Source organism: Barbus barbus, assembly GCF_936440315.1.
Source record: "Barbus barbus genome assembly, chromosome: 39".
NCBI classification, from domain to species: Eukaryota; Metazoa; Chordata; class Actinopteri; order Cypriniformes; family Cyprinidae; genus Barbus; species Barbus barbus.
The window spans coordinates 19,481,085-19,497,791 of NC_136717.1; positions in this window are offsets into that span (position 1 = coordinate 19,481,085).

Below are 16,707 nucleotides of genomic sequence, written 5' to 3' on the forward strand. Positions count from 1 at the left end.
CTTCCCACTGAGGTGCCTTGATACAGCACTCTGGGAACAGCCTATTCGTTCAGAAATTTCTTTCTGTGTCTTACCCTCTTGCTTGAGGGTGTCAATGATGGCCTTCTGGACAGCAGTCAGGTCGGCAGTCTTACCCATGATTGCGGTTTTGAGTAATGAACCAGGCTGGGAGTTTTTAAAAGCCTCAGGAATCTTTTGCAGGTGTTTAGAGTTAATTAGTTGATTCAGATGATTAGGTTAATAGCTCGTTTAGAGAACCTTTTCATGATATGCTAATTTTTTGAGAATTTTGGGTTTTCATGAGCTGTATGCCAAAATCATCAATATTAAAACAATAAAAGGCTTGAACTACTTCAGTTGTGTTGTAATGAATCTAAAATATATGAAAGTCTAATGTTTATCAGTACATTACAGAAAATAATGAACTTTATCACAATATGCAAATTTTTTGAGAAGGACCTGTATATATATATATATATATATATATATATATATATATACAGTATTAGTGCAATCAAACGATTCAAAATACGTTCAAAATAAGTTTTTGTTTAAATAATATGTGTGTTGTGTATATTTATTATGTATATATAAATACATAAACATACAGTATACAGTTTGAGAATATTTACATGTAGCCTATATATTTATATTAATATAATTTATATTATATATATATATACAGTATATATATATATATATATATATATATATATATATATATATATATATATATATATATATATATATATATATATATATATATATATATTATAAACATAGCATATTTCTCTTAAATACATACATACGTGTGTGTGTGTGTGTGTGTATATATATAAATAAATAAATATATATATATATATATATATGAAGAGTTCAGATGCAAAAGCCTCTAAGTGCCATCTGACATTTTCTTCTAAAATGAGCGTTTTTATCAAGGTCTTATATTTCTGTTGTTATTTCACTTTAATTGCATAGAAAAGGACCTATACATTGCCATTAGAGTTCAATTACTGAACCTAAGCATGCCTGATAAAAATGCTCATTTCTGATGAAAATTTCAGATGGCACTTAGAGGCTTTATATATTGCATTCCATATTTATATATTTATTTATATATTATTATTAGACGCTAATACATTTTAATGATTTTACTTTTACTTTTTTACAATCAAAAGAATATATAATTAAAAGTTCACTATATTATATGTAAAACAGAGGCTGATGATCTTGTTGGTACTTTGCTACTTTCCTCCTTTCCTGAAATCTTCATAACACAATTTATGCATTTATATTTTTGTAAATAACCTTGGTGAGAAAGTAACTTAATATTTCGCTTTGCAGGTGGTAAAGTTGAGTAGATCTGGACTGGTAAAAGTCCAGAAAGCCCACAAGAGGTGAACCGTGAACAAAACATCATGTGCCTTTGAGCAAAACACTTAACCTTAGGTTGTTCCAGAGGGACTGTCCCTGTAATAAGTGTATTTCAAGTTGCTTTGGATACAAGGGTCGGCTAATTAGTACTTTGATGACTTACAAAACACTAGTATGCCAAGAAAATGAAATATAGTGTGCACTAGTATATCAAAAAATTTAATGAAATAAAAGTAGAGTCATTAGAATGCCTGGAAACAAAGGGGACACACCACTGAACAGTCACAAATGGTTGAGCGATCACAGACCAGGTCATCAAATGGTCTTTCCAGCAGCACTTTTATGTGGGTCATCCGTCTAACTAATCCCAGCCACATCAACGCAGGAATTAAAATAACCAAGATCCATTCGATACACACACGCAAGCAGAAAGTAGTAGCCCCCTCTGGAAAGCAAGACCTGGACGGTCCTAATTTGTCATCTGGTCAATGCGTTAGGACTTTCCTCCACCAAATCCGGCCATTACTCCTTTAATAGCAGCAGAGAACGCAGAGGTAAGCTTGAGCAATCTGTCTTGAGTTTGACACTCACTTTCAAACTTCACACTTTTAACAGGGGCAACTCAACACCTTTCAGCTCAATGAGCTGCACAAAGGAGCCAATTAGATCCTGGGCTTCAGTGACCAGGGATCCCGCGCTCAACTCTATTACGCTGACTGCTCAACTGAGGGGATAAAGCTCTTTTTTTAACTCAAGCAGTTGGCAAGCTTTTTTCACATACACGTTGCTTTTTCAAAAAACAACAACAATGACATAATCTAATTAAAGCAAGTTCAAATGTGAGGACTGTGGCCTCAGCCCCACTTTGCATGGTAGCGTATATCGTCTGATGAAGCATTTTTTATAAAGTTGTTTATAGTATGTTGGCTCTAATTGGACAGGGTGATGAGATATATTGGCCTCATTCGTCTCTGAGATGCATCCTTGGGATGGATTCCAGAGAGCAAAATCCACCCTGCTCTGTCAGCCAGGAGATCACGGGGTTGTAGCAGTGGATCCAAGGCAACCAAACAACTCTTATATTATTGACCCGACTGATGTAAGTTACACACAGAGAGGAATATCAAGTGGAGTTTCTATATTTAGTATATTAGTTGTCGGTTTGCAATTAGCAGTATGGGTTGGGAATGAAAAATTGGTTCTTATTAGCAAGAGCTAGTTCTGTAAGTGCTAAATGCTACTAAATATTTCTCATAAAAAATGAGAAATTACTCTAATTCTTTTCAAGTGAATCAAACACATAGAGCACAAACAGTGTGGTCTGATACCAAAATGAGAGATTCTAATGAGTTGGTCCTTTTTAGTGATTCAAAAACATACAACACAATCACCGTTGCCCAATTCTGGATCAAAAGAATCTGCTGAGCTGGTTATTTTTAGTAACTAAAAGCATACAATTGATTATTTTAAGTGAATCAAACACATAGCACCAGAGTAGTCTGATTCTCAAACAAATTCTAATCATTTTTTTTCAGTGAAATTAAACACATATATCGTTACCGTTAGTGTTTACACTAGTGCGTTTTCGTTTTAAAACGATCCTCCTCTACACTGCGTTTTCACTGCATTTCAGAAACGATCTCCGTCACACTACACAACCGAAAACGCATGTCACATGACCATTCATGCAGGTAGAACCATAGATATGTATAGCTAGATTCCCTAATATTCCCTACTACATGCTTGGTGCGGTCGAATGGGGAATCTACCTTTACATATCTATGGGTACAACAATGAGCATGATGTTATTGTTTATAGGGTCGTCAAGAATACACAGAGAGAATGTGGGCAGTTACACCATCGTTTTCATCGTCTCGTTTAAGTCTCCGCTTTGCTCCATTTAAAACAAATCGCAGCCCCAGAGTTTTCAAACTAAAACGAGGTCTGCAGCATTTTCAAAAGTCTCAGTTTTCGAGTAGTGTAAAAGACTTATGATAGTTATGCGTTTTAAAACGAAACTCCACTAGTGTAAATGTAGCCTGAATCTGGATTAAATCTACTGAGGTGGTTCTTTTTACTGATTAAATATACAAAAATATACAACATACAAGTTGATTCTTTTTAAGCCACTTAAAAACTTTTCAACATAGATTCAAAAACATACAACATAAGTTAATTTTTTTAAGTGAATCACACATATAGCACAATCAGTTTAGTCCATTTTCCAAATGAATGACTGCTAGTCGATTCTTTTTGAATGAATCTAAAACACTGTAGACTGATTCTCATTCAAATGACTACTTGAGACAACTGAATCTCTCTTTTAACAAGCTACAATGTAAGACTATGTGCTGAAAACAGAGATCTGTCCTTAGCTTGTCCTTAACTCATATGACCGTCATTTGTCGCCTGCCATTCTAACACAATAAAAGTTAAATGAGGCCGTTGGGGCAGGAGTCAAGTCTTTGGCATTGCATTCGCAGCGTTGACTCTTGACTTTGAATAAAACTGAGCCCTGACATGACCGCAAGAGGGCACGGCGCTCAGGGTTTATCGTAACGACTCCATCCTCTGGCAAAATCAGGCATCACGTCACAAAGAATAACATCACTACATTAATAGCTCTCAAAATGACTGATCTCAATCTCAGTAAGTGTTTTATCAGCCCATCTCGATGAAAGCAGGTTTAAGAGAAGTGGAGACAGAGAGCATCTTGGGGGTGGGGTTGAATCCCGGTGCAGAACGACAGGCTGAATTACAGCCTGTCACAAGAAAAACACGGCTGTCTGAAATATGACAGGTATTAATGAATGCTAATGAAAGGGAGAGAGACAGAGATAAGACACAAGAAGAGTTAAAGAAGAGATGAGGCACAGGATGAAGCCATGTAAGCATTTCATGGTTTTTAAATGAGGGATTCGCATACCTCCAGACCAGGTTCCCCAGGGAATTACCAGAAAAGAGATCTAAATATGGAGCCCGGGTCAGAGTTCACAGGGTCAGAGGGGCTACTGTCTGTCCACATGCTGACCTCACTCTCTGCTAACGTCTTCATCAGATGTCCGGTTACATTAGACCTTTTACAAGAGCAGATAGCATAATACAAACACACATAATAACTGCACAAACAGAGCTTTATAAGAACACAGTCCATCCTGACAGATGGACAGGCATACAATTTTAGACACCATTTAGGATGATTTAGTACCCTTCTTTCATCTCAGCACTCTTAAAAATGAAAATGTTACTGGTGTCAATACATTTCTTGAAAAAATATTATAAAATAAATTAATTTATAAATTATTGAATCCTAAAAATCAATTCCAAAAACTCCAAAACGCTTCCAAACGGAAATAATATAATTATTTTAAAATATTCAAAAAGGTTTACTTTAAATAAAATTTTGACCCAGTCCCAATACTAAATTTTTTAGGACACAGTATACTAATTATTAAAATAATTTATTAATTTAAAATAAATAAATAGTTTAAATAGTATAAATGACTGCATCCTAGAATTTTAGACCCTATCCCAAAAACAAACATTTTTGGTAGAGTAAATAAATCACTAAATTTTATTTAACAGTTGTATTTATTGTAATTTAATTAAATGTAATTAATTTCAATTCAATTAAATTTTTTATAATAAAATATAAAATAAAATACATTTTTGTTTGTTTTTAATTATACACTTTTATAAAGCTTTATTTTATAAATATTTTTTTTTATTCATAAATGACAATCCTACAAATTTAGACCCAATTCCAAAAGCAAATATTTTTGATATTAAATTAAATTAAATTAAATTAAATTAAATTAAATTAAATTAAATTAAATTGTAAAACACAAATCTTATAATATTGTGGTGCCTAAATTCACTTGTATCATTTAAAATAACTGATTTTAGTTTTTATTGTTTTTTGCTTATTTGTTTTCATTTATTTAAAGTAACTTGTATTTAAAGAATAAATGGATTCTAATATCGGCATTTCTCAGTTATCAGCCATTACATGAAAACATATCAGTTTATCTGTATCAGCAGAGTTTTAATGATTGGTGCATTAATTATTTTAAAAAGTTGTCTGTAAAGCTAAATTCGAACTCATGACCTCTCACACTTAAGGCAAGAAATATTTTGTCAGAGCCACATCAACTCACGCTCAGGTTGAACTGAGACCCCTATGACTGAAATCATAGACCGTCCCCTGCTGAGGTGTCATACAGACACCCTATACAGTGTCGCAGCCCTAATGATTTTATATAGCCGGGTGCTGATGTGAGAGTAATGATTTATTAATAGAGTGGGATTTAAGAATAGCTGTCTGATTACTCTAGCAGAGCCTCACTTTATGTGTGCTGAGATTTTCTCAACTATTTCCGGATGACGCGTGGAGACGGGCCGTAAATGGGGGTCTCCTTTCAAGCTTGCTCGGATTCTTTCCCTGTTCGTGTGACTCGACCCTTGGCCTTTGTCTCGCTGATGCGCACATCACAGTACATCACCAAAGCGGCACTCGAGGTCACGACCCAGAGAGGAACACGGCGTGCAGAAGAGAATCAGCCTGAGCACTGACATATACACCTGTACAGAGAAGTTCATCTGTCTTTTTCACGCGCCCTTACTTTCTGCTTTTCCATTCACTTGAAAGAATTTCTATATTCAGAGAGGACCATTAGTGAAAGAAAATACTTCTATTTTTCTTTTTCTTATTTTTAATTTAATAAAAAATGAATTCTTAAAATTCCTTAAAAATACTTTAAAATAAAACAAAAACCATATATAATCCATTTTTAAAAATTATTTTATTATTTTTGTTATTGTTGTGATTTATGCTTTTATTTTCAAATGAATAAATCTGTCATTTCTTTTCTTTTATCCGAGTGTCAAATTAAAAGTATAAATTATTTATCCAACTAACATAGAAATATTATTTTTAAATATATATTTAAATATATTATTGAATTATTTACTTAATATTAACTATACTATAAAGCTTTTAGTTTTATTTTAATCGTAATTATTTATTTGCATACAAAATAAATTAAAATGAATTAAAATAAAAAATAAAACTAAATAAAATGTTTTATTTGAATGGAAATTAGTTATTTGCTTGAAATAAAATACATTTTTATTTTTATGAAAAAAAATAAAATAATAATGTCTGTGAACCTGTCTCATTTTCATTGGGGTACAACTTCACATATCTCCATGGGGCTTCACCTAGCAGGTGTGATTTCACTTTCTCTCTCTCTCTCTTTTCCCTCAGTACTGCCTCAAGCAAGATTCCTTTATTACAGGTATCAAGCGTTGCATTAGAGCAGTCTGTAATTAAACATGTCCAGTGGCGGTCATTACCAAATACCAGCTCTAATTGCCCCTTATCTGGGGTAATTACTGCCTAGTAGGAGAAAATTACTCCATATCGTGTGGAGAGAGGCTGATGTGGCACCGGTGTGTGTATCTGTGTGTGAAGAGGTGAGTAATTGTGTTGAATTTATGTTGAGATGGAACAAGAGCTGTAAGAGTCGGGGGAGGTGAGAACGGACTGTAATACAGAGGTGACGGCTTAGCAGGTGCATTAATGCTGAAAATACACACACTTACTGACATGCATGTTAAGGCTGGAATACACTAACGACTTTTGCCCCGATTTACATTCTGAACAAGCTGACGCTAGTTGCTGATTTCAGTTGAAAATCACAGTTAATGCTGATTACAGACTCAGATTGTTTAGCTTCAGACTTTGACTTCGTCCAAAGAATCGGAGAATATCACACATTTAATGTTTTGAGCCAATTTTCAACATTGTTTTCATTTGTCATTGTTCCTCCTAGCAAAGCATGTGTTTTTTGGCATGCGTGTTTGTTGTGATCGGAACGACCTGAAAGTCTGGCATAGTGTGTGATACTCATTTAATGTATGATGCCCAGTTTTTCCTCTGTAACTATTTACAAAGTTGTTAAGTGTGTGATGCCTAGTTGTTTGACATTTTTAAAGATTTTAAAAGTTGTGTAGTGTATTTCAGTCTTTACTTGAAAAGGGTGGATCAGTAAAGTTAATATGTGGATAACAGTGTAATATAAATGTATTCTTTGTATCATAAAATTTATTTTTTTAATTAATAAACTAATTAACAGACATTAATAATAATTATAAAATGTATTATAAATGATAAAAATGTATTTTTTTATATTTATTTATTAAAAGAATTGCCTTGCATATTATAATTGAATAATAATTATTATTTGATTGTCTTTTGCATTTTTTTTTACTAATAATGTGCAATAATTAAAATTATAATATATATTTAATAAACTATTACTAATAATGAGAATAACAAAATGCATGATGAATTCTAAAATGTATTTGTAATAATAATAATAATAATATTTTTGTTGATTTTATTCATTATAATAATACCAATAATGAAAATTATAACATTTATTTATTTATTTTTCCCATATATAGGACAGTCTAGACTCGACAAAGGAAGTGGGACAGAGAGAGTAATGGATCTGGGACATAACCTGTCCCAGGATGGACTCAAACCTGGGTCCCAGTGCTTAATTGATAGCAAGTGTTAGGTATTTTGCTCCACAAATTTTTACAGGAACTGAGAAAGAAAAACACAAATGAAATGTCTGTGAAGCACCATTTTACCTGACCTCCTCAGGGAAACCCAGTCCCATCCGGATTGGGCTTTATTGTCACTGTGGACTCTAACAGCACTGCAGGTTTTGTGAGGGGCGTTGGCAGACTGTTTCTGGTCTACTGAGACACTCTTCTCTCCCTGCAGCATGAAGCAATGTTTTATCCATACATGAGTGCACGCTCTCTCTGTCTCAGCGATTTCAAGTCCTCTGCAGCTCTCAGCACATACCCCCATCCTCTGAGGATGTGTGTGTGTACCAAGGATCAGGGGTGTCACTACTGGATTGATGCCTCACTATGTCTGACAAGACTGTGTCGATTCAGCACACTCTGAACAAAGACCAAACACACACACACACACACACACACACACACACAACTTAAAATTCTTCAAATCCATCACAAGGTCACTGCATTCAGTCAGGGTCCCGAGGGACATGTGTTGAGCGCACCGTCCTGCTCTAACAGCGCTGCCAATATCTCAAGATGAGCATTCAGGTTATTGTACAGGAGAGAGAAAAAATCCTAACATGTCAATGGTCTATACATTTCCAGTTTTCCTAATTTGCCACTTAAAAGTCAGAAATCAAATTGATTTCAGTTTGAAATGAGTTAAAAACTCATTTCAAATTGAAGAAGAATAAAAACATTAACAAGTCACTTTAAAAGCTAATAGAAATAAATGAAACTAAATGTAAAATATAGGTGTTTTGTCTAATTATAAATATTATATCATTAATACTTCTAAACAGATTTTTATAGTTAGAAAAGTTATTACATTATTAATATTAGTTTATTTAACATTATAGAATTAAATTGTTTAGCTTACTTCAAGTTTTAGAGTATATAGTTAAATATTCCACATGAATATTTTTATTTAAAAAAAAAAACCTTTGGCAGATGGATGAATACTTTTTTACTTAAAAGAAAATGTATTAACTTAAAAATAAAAAAAATATTTAAAAAATAAGAATTTAAAAAAATATAAAAAGATTTTTATATTATTAAATGTATAACTACAAATATTATCACAATTTATAATTAGACAAACATATTTAATGTTTATTATAGAACATTATTATAATTATAGAATTATTTATTTAGTCTACATCACGTTTTATAGTATATAGTTAAATATTCCAAGTAAATTAATCATTAAATTGAAATAAAAACATTTATCTTTGACAAACAGACAATGTTTGATTCAATTGTATTAAAATGTAAATGTATAAATGTTTATTTATTTGTCACAGCTCTTTATTTATTTTTAAGTTGCACTCTTAACTAATTGAAATAAGTGGCTCTTTTATCAGGATGCTTTCATTAGCTTACAGGTTTTTTTTTCTTTCTTATGGTTAGTAATTTGCTAAGAGTCTGCTAAAGGAACAAATGTAAAATTATTTGATAAGCCAAACAGGAATTATATTCAGAAAACAGCAACACTCAGACCACAGATCATATCTGTCATAAACAGCTTGGATAATGGATTTCCATTGCAGTAGAGTGATTAAATAACAGTCTATGCAGCACATATCGTGTCTATGCACTACTACGATTAAAAAAAGAGCAGCGTACGTGAGGTTCACGGATAGCGTATACAGTTGCATCTCTGAACGTGAGTGTGTGGGTGTGTTGATGATTAAACTGTGTTGGCTCTCTGTTCATCTCTGATTGATAACTGGTATCCCTGTTTCCCCACGGGCCCATTAAGAACCCTTTGTCTGTGTTCCTGTCACAGCTCGTGCTTCGAAAGAGCACATCACACTTCCTCCCCGGCAATGTCGGGATAGGATTAAACGATCGCCTGTCCCCGGTGAGCGCAAATGAAACCGGAGAGCTGATCCGCTCCGGTGTGGTAAAAATCGCTGCACCTCAGCAGAATACTTGGCATTTCTCAAATCAGTATCAGCTTTCAGTTTCAGCATCACTTTTGGCTTCCAGACATAATGTCAATCTGCGATCCATAAATCCTTTTCGCTGAAGGTTTTTCATAATATTTATGCTATGTAATTGGTGATATGCACCAAGAGAGGAAGCAGAGATGTTCCTCACACTCTTAAAAGATTTCAAGGTGTCTTACAGCTAATCGTTTGTCTTTCAAAAATCAAGGATTTATTAAATCCAAAAAGATCATGGGAAAAGGACACATGTCGGTGTGAAGAATTCATAAGTGTAATGGTTTCTAAATTCTACCACGGTAAAATTAATATGACTCTAAGGGTATTTTCACTCTAGTTCTTTTGGCGTCTGAGTTCAGTTCATTTGGTTGATGTGAAAACCAGAAAATAATGTTTGAAAGATGGCTCTACTAAACAAAATAACACATGAATTGTCCATTTGTGAGGAGTCTAGTGAATTGAAGCCCTTTGCTCATAAAAAATAGATCCACAAAAACTGCTGAGCCAGAACCAAATCTCATCTTTGAACCATTGAAAAAGATCTAACATTTAATACCATGGACGGCTGACAGAAGTTCAGTCTGCTATCTAAAATCCATCGAGTTTCTATGGAAAAAAGTCAGTCATAGTCTCTAATGAAATTATAGCATGTAAAAATGGATCTCTTGTTAGTGCCAATGACAAAAACCTCACTATAGTTACTACAAAACAGAAAAACATTTCACCCGATTATCATTGCACACGACCAACTGTACCTAAAAACAAAACAAAACAAAAGACTATAAATTAATTGTAAATTGATCGCCTTGGTATTGAAAACATTACTCTGTTTGTTTGAGCCTCCTGACCAGTGCAACATAGCAACACTGGCTCATCCAATGGCAGCACTATCGGTTTGGGAGAAGTTTTCAGGAAACCTGTTTGGATCAGTAACTGTTTTTGCTACAGTGCTGAAAAATTACATAAATGTTTTGGAACCAATAAAGCTAACACTAAAAGAAATAGTTTGGTAAAATTACACTGAGTGCGATAAAAGAGTACAACCGCAACTTGTTATTTCGACTGCATGTGTCTCCATTTAGACACGAACACGCGCTCGCATAAACAGCTGCATCAGTAATGACGATGAATAGCATCTCTCAGCGCTGTCTTAGGGCATTGATCATGGACATTAAACACGGAGGTCTGCGGTCTGGGAGAAAGCTATTCACATGCTTAAATCTGTGACTAATCCATTCTAATTGGGCTCTCTATGTCCTGATAAACTCCAATACAGGGCGCTTTGTAGAAACAAATCGCCGTTAACACTATACGCCAACATCTGTCTTCCAGAAAATGCATCTTATAATTCAACATCGTCTTTATTAAAGGGATAGTTCACCCAAAAATAAAAACGCTGTCATCGTTTACTCATTCTAATGAGTTCCAAACTTCTATGACTTTGTTACTTTCTGTGGCACAGAAATGAAGATATTTTAAGAAATTGCTCACTGTTTTTTTTTACTTTTTCAAGAAAAGTCAATGGGATCCAAAGCTGTTTAGACACCAATGTTCTTCAAAGCATCATCTTTTTTTGTTTCACAGAACTAGCAAATACATTCTAATTTGGTCCCTTCTCCTGATAACCTCCAATACTGGGTGCTTTGTGAAAACAAATGGCCTTTAAAGGGTGAACGAGCAGCAAAGACTGACATGGAAGAGAAGAAATTGTTGAATAAACTCATTATTTTAGTTTTCTTTGAACACAAAAAGTATTCTCGTAGCTTCATAAAATTATGGTTGAACCACTGATGTCACATGGACTATTTTAACAATGTCCTTACTGCCTTTCTGGGCCTTGAATGTAGTTGCGTTGCTGTCTGTGCAGTGTCAGAAAGCTCTTGTATTTCATCAAAAATATTTTATTTTGTGTTCCGAAGATGAACAAAGGTCTTACGGGTTTGAAATGACTTGAGGGTGTGTAATTAATGACATCATTTTCATTTTTGGGTGAACTAACCCTTTAACACTGTACGCTGACATCCATCTTCCAAAAATGCATCTTATAACTGAAGATCAATTTATTAAAAGTTTAGTTCACCCAAAATAAAAAACAAAAGAAAGTAAGTCATACAGGTTTGGAACATGTGCACATGAGAGTGAGTAAATGATGAATTTACATTTAGAATGAACTATCCCTTTAAGTGCAAAAGACAAAAACAATTGCTTCTTTCCAACAACACAAGAGATAGCGGTTAAATGTCTGGATTTGAAAGATAAATTACTCAATTAAGTTACGTTAACAGCTGGTTGGTCCTCAAGTTCCACATCAATGGTATCGATCGGAGCCAGTGGCAGAAAATAAAAGTGAAGTGAATTCCAATGCAACGTTGAGCGCTCTCATCTTCCTCATCAAATACGAATGGCCTGTGTTGTTTCTCATAAATGTCATCTCACCCATTCTAGCCATTAATCTCCATGAGGCCTCACTCAGTGACTTGATTTAGTGGGGTTTGCTGGCTTAGCCCCACTGGACCAGGGTTGGCAGGGTTTAAGGTAGTGTGTTTGCGCCCATTTTCATTTGACTGGACTACTCCATTAGCAGCAGGGGTACGAGTGGGAAAACAGGAAAGGGTTTTATGATCGGATCCATAGCTGCCACTGGAATCAAAGACACACAGACAGAGGAAACATGGGCACATGGACACAAAGAGCAGAAGCGCAATGCTAGCTGAGAAAGCCCAATCAAGCAAATCCAGTCTCAGAGAGAGCGCGTTCTCGCATGGTAGCACACCAGTGTGATATAAATGGCAACCTACTGGGCCATTTGTGCTCCTACATTTGATATCTAATAAACAAGAACAAATGAGACTGTCCTTCACACTCGAGGAACGAAATCTGACATCAGCGCACAAACAGCCCATTGACAACTGGGCTCGAATAGAGGAACGCTTGGAACTGTGTGAAAAGGTTGATCCGCAGCCGAGATGATATTGGTTACGTCCTAATGGGTTCTTGTTGTATTTTCCATATCTTGAAGTTGGCAAACTATGCAAGAATTACTATTGCATAGTTCATTCCTTGAGTTTGAGGTTTGAGTGACAAGGTTGACAACCAATGACGTTGCTTGTGTCACTGTGATTGGCTGAAAGCAGCAAAGGGATGAGTGTGACCCTTGGCCGAGAAACCATCAAATGCCAAAGTAATTTCCATTGCAGCTAAGTTTAAGTTTAACTGGTTTACAGGTCTTTATTTTGAGCTCACAGCTGAAGTAACAAAAGGAAACTGCGCTGGCCAGTGGGTCTGTGATTCCATGAAAAAGAAGCAGAAATTGTGCCAAGCCGAAAATGTATGCTTATACCCAGTAAAGCCCTAAAGAGGATTCTCTAAATATGACCCCCACCTTTGTATTCAAGTTATATGCACAGATCTATTCATAATGATCATTCAATTGACGGCAAGATGAATCTGCAGGTCTAGCACATCAATAAAGCTCTTAAAATCGCTTTTAAAGAAGGCAAATACAATGGGCAAATCATTCAGCAGCGCTGTGTCCATAGCAACAGCAGAACCATCTAGCCTTCTAAATGAAACATTGACCCCGTATTTTCATTTTCTGTCACCAGAGGCACTGAATGCTGGAAAATACAGTAAGAAGGCGAATCTCACAAAAACATGTCCGGGTCATATTTTAGCCCAAATGGAGGCGAAGAAAATTATTTTCAAGGCCATTAAGATTATTAAGGCATTCTTTTTATGACAATTAAGCACACCGATTTCTCAAAATAAATAAATAAAACACAAGTGTCAAAAGTCTAGGGTCAGTAAGATTTATAAATGCTTTTGAAAGTATAATGAAGAATTATGCTCACCAATGTTGCATTTATTTTGTTCTACTATTGTGAAACATTATTACAATCTAAAAAATAACTATTTAGTATTTTGGTATATCCTCCTGAGACCTCCCCAAAAAATGTTTTCTGAATTTAGTATTTTTCATGTCATTACATTGTTTAGACCATAAGAAAAAAATAGAAAAATAACATTTTTGAAAAATTTAATTTTATTCATATTTTTTTCTATGTCCTCTGTAGACGACACTAGGACTCAGTTTTTCTAAACATAAAATGGCATGAATAGACATCAAAGGCAAAAACAATGGGATTTTTTTTTTTAAATCACTAATCAATTTTTAGGTTTCAGGATTTTTTTATACTAAACTTTGTTTGAGGATGCTTCTCAACTATGTTATAAAATATATAACAAAATGATTTGATATACCATTTTGTTTTATGCTATATGTGTGTAAAAATTTCCATAAACTGGTTTTCCCATTAAACACAATGTATCTATACACTGTATCTAATTTGCATATTAATGTGTTGCTGTTGGGACAGCATGTTGAAAAAAGAATTGTCATAATGGGAGTAATAAATGGGAAGATTTTCATAATACTATCTAATATTTCAAAAGACAGATAAATAATTAATTTTCCTATTCAACTGTTATGTCTCCCAAAATGCATAATAAACATGCTTTTAGTACCGGTGTCCTCTACAGTGGACATGAATGAAATGATGTCGTTTCATAACAGGAAGTCATATTTGAATTTGAAAACCCATAACATTTTCCTGAGATGTTGCTTTATGACAAACAATTTGAAAATTATTCAGATTTAAATGACAATTACAAAATATAATCATATTTCCATAAGGATGTACAATGTTTCACTAAATTAAATTTAGCCATCTTTAAATACCTAGGAGAGGGAGTGGTCATGGTGAAACTTCCAATCATTTAGTATCTCTATAAAGCCCTGAATGTGCTCTGTACAGAGGCAAAAAACCCATAGTTGGGTCTCAGGAGGATATTTTAAAATGTCATTTATTTCTGTGATGCAAAGCTGAATTTTCAGCAGTCTTCAGCGTCATATGATGATCCTTCAGAAATGATTCTAACACGCTGATTTGCTGCTCAAGAAACATTTTATCCACATTGCAAACAGTGTTGTTTAATATTTTTGTGGAAAGTTCAAAAGAGCAGGAATGATTTGAAACACATTTGTTTGGTAACATTATAAAAGTGTCTTTACTGTCACTCACTTGTGATCAATTAAATGCATCTTAATTAATGCATTCATTTCTTTTAAAAACATTGCACTGACCCCAAACTTTGGAAAAGTAGTGTTTATAAATAAAATATATTGTATTATATAATTATATATTATAATTACATAAAACATTTACATTAATAATATATCTAAAAATATATGCAATTAATTTAAACATATATACAAATTTAAATGTAGTGTTTTCATTTATACTGACATCATATTTTTGTTCAGTTAATAAAAATCTAATAAGGATAATTTAAAGAACTGCCCAAAAGTCAAAGACTATGAACTATACAGATGTGGTGGCCTAATTTTTAAGAAGTTAATGAAAAAAATAAGCTTTAAACTCCTATGAAAAATGTAATTTCTCACTGTAATGTTGCACTGAAATGCAACCCGGACATGTTTTTGTGAGATTCACCCAGGGCCGCTGGCGAGATGTGGGTGGGAGGAGTGTGGGGTCTGAAACAAGAGAACAGAGAAGCTCAGTGCATGTTATCTCTGTGCTGACTTATCAGAAGCACATTTGCTGAAGTAAATCGGTAAGCACCTGCAATCGCATATATATGGGGCAACAGGCCAAAAAGCCCCTCTCAGCCTGTACGAAGCAAGCCTCTCCAGGTCCCTTCAACCTGGGACCCCCATCTCATTCTCATTCAATTTTTCTTCACCTGTCCTTCTCCCCATCTCTCTGTAGCCTCACAGAAAAATAATAAGGCTTCCTCCCGCATCCCTGAGGGCTACGCTTGCGAGAGGGGTCAAAGCGGACCCCGCTCGTGCAAAATCCAGCCTCTCTCTCCTTAGTGGGCTGTCAAGAATTTAAAAAATGGAGACAGGCTGAGAGAGGCTGAGGCAATTACTCATTTACAGTCTGTATAGACGTTACTGAAAGCTGCCTTCCCTCGGCTGCAAAGCAGCAAATGTGTTTCCAATTAAAACTCTTGTGTTTACATATTCCGCATTTTCTATTGTGTAATTGCAAGATTTATTGCAAGCCTGTTGTATTTCCTCTGGGGCGGAAAATATGGTTGTGAGGCGTGAATATGTCACATGATTGGTGCCAAGCACAGAACTCTCTTAAAATTCGATCAGCGAGGCCGCGGAAGCAGGACGGCGCGGTCCGAGTTCGGCCATATGGGATTACTAGTCATAAGATATAAATGAGCGGTTTTGGACTGTGCGAGAACAAGTGGGTTAATGCTGAACATGATCCAGTTATGGATGTCTGTTGAGGTCCACTGCACAAGCACCCCAACACGCTGTACATATGGCCATACGTAACTTACTGAACAACAACAAGCCACATGGAAGGCATGCGATCTGGCCTTTGAAACGAACACCAACTCTAAATCTATTTAATGACACAAGAGATATGAATAATTGCATTAATGTCCTGCGGTTTCCGTCCGCCTCCGTCCCCAGATCCCTCATGATACATGCTGTTGTCCAAAACGAAGGCACGCTCATGGCTTAGATGTTTCGGAGCGGAACTTGGCAAGCGCCGTTTGGATCCACGCACTTAAAGGCTTGTCGTCATGGTGATTTGTCTTAATGCCCATGCGACCCAGACCCCTGCATCTGTTTTCCTTTCTCTTGCCTCTCTCATAATCGGCTTAATTATTTACCGTTAATCATTCATCATTCAGAACTGGCTCACTGAAGCAACATATTTAGCAACCTGAAGAATTTAAT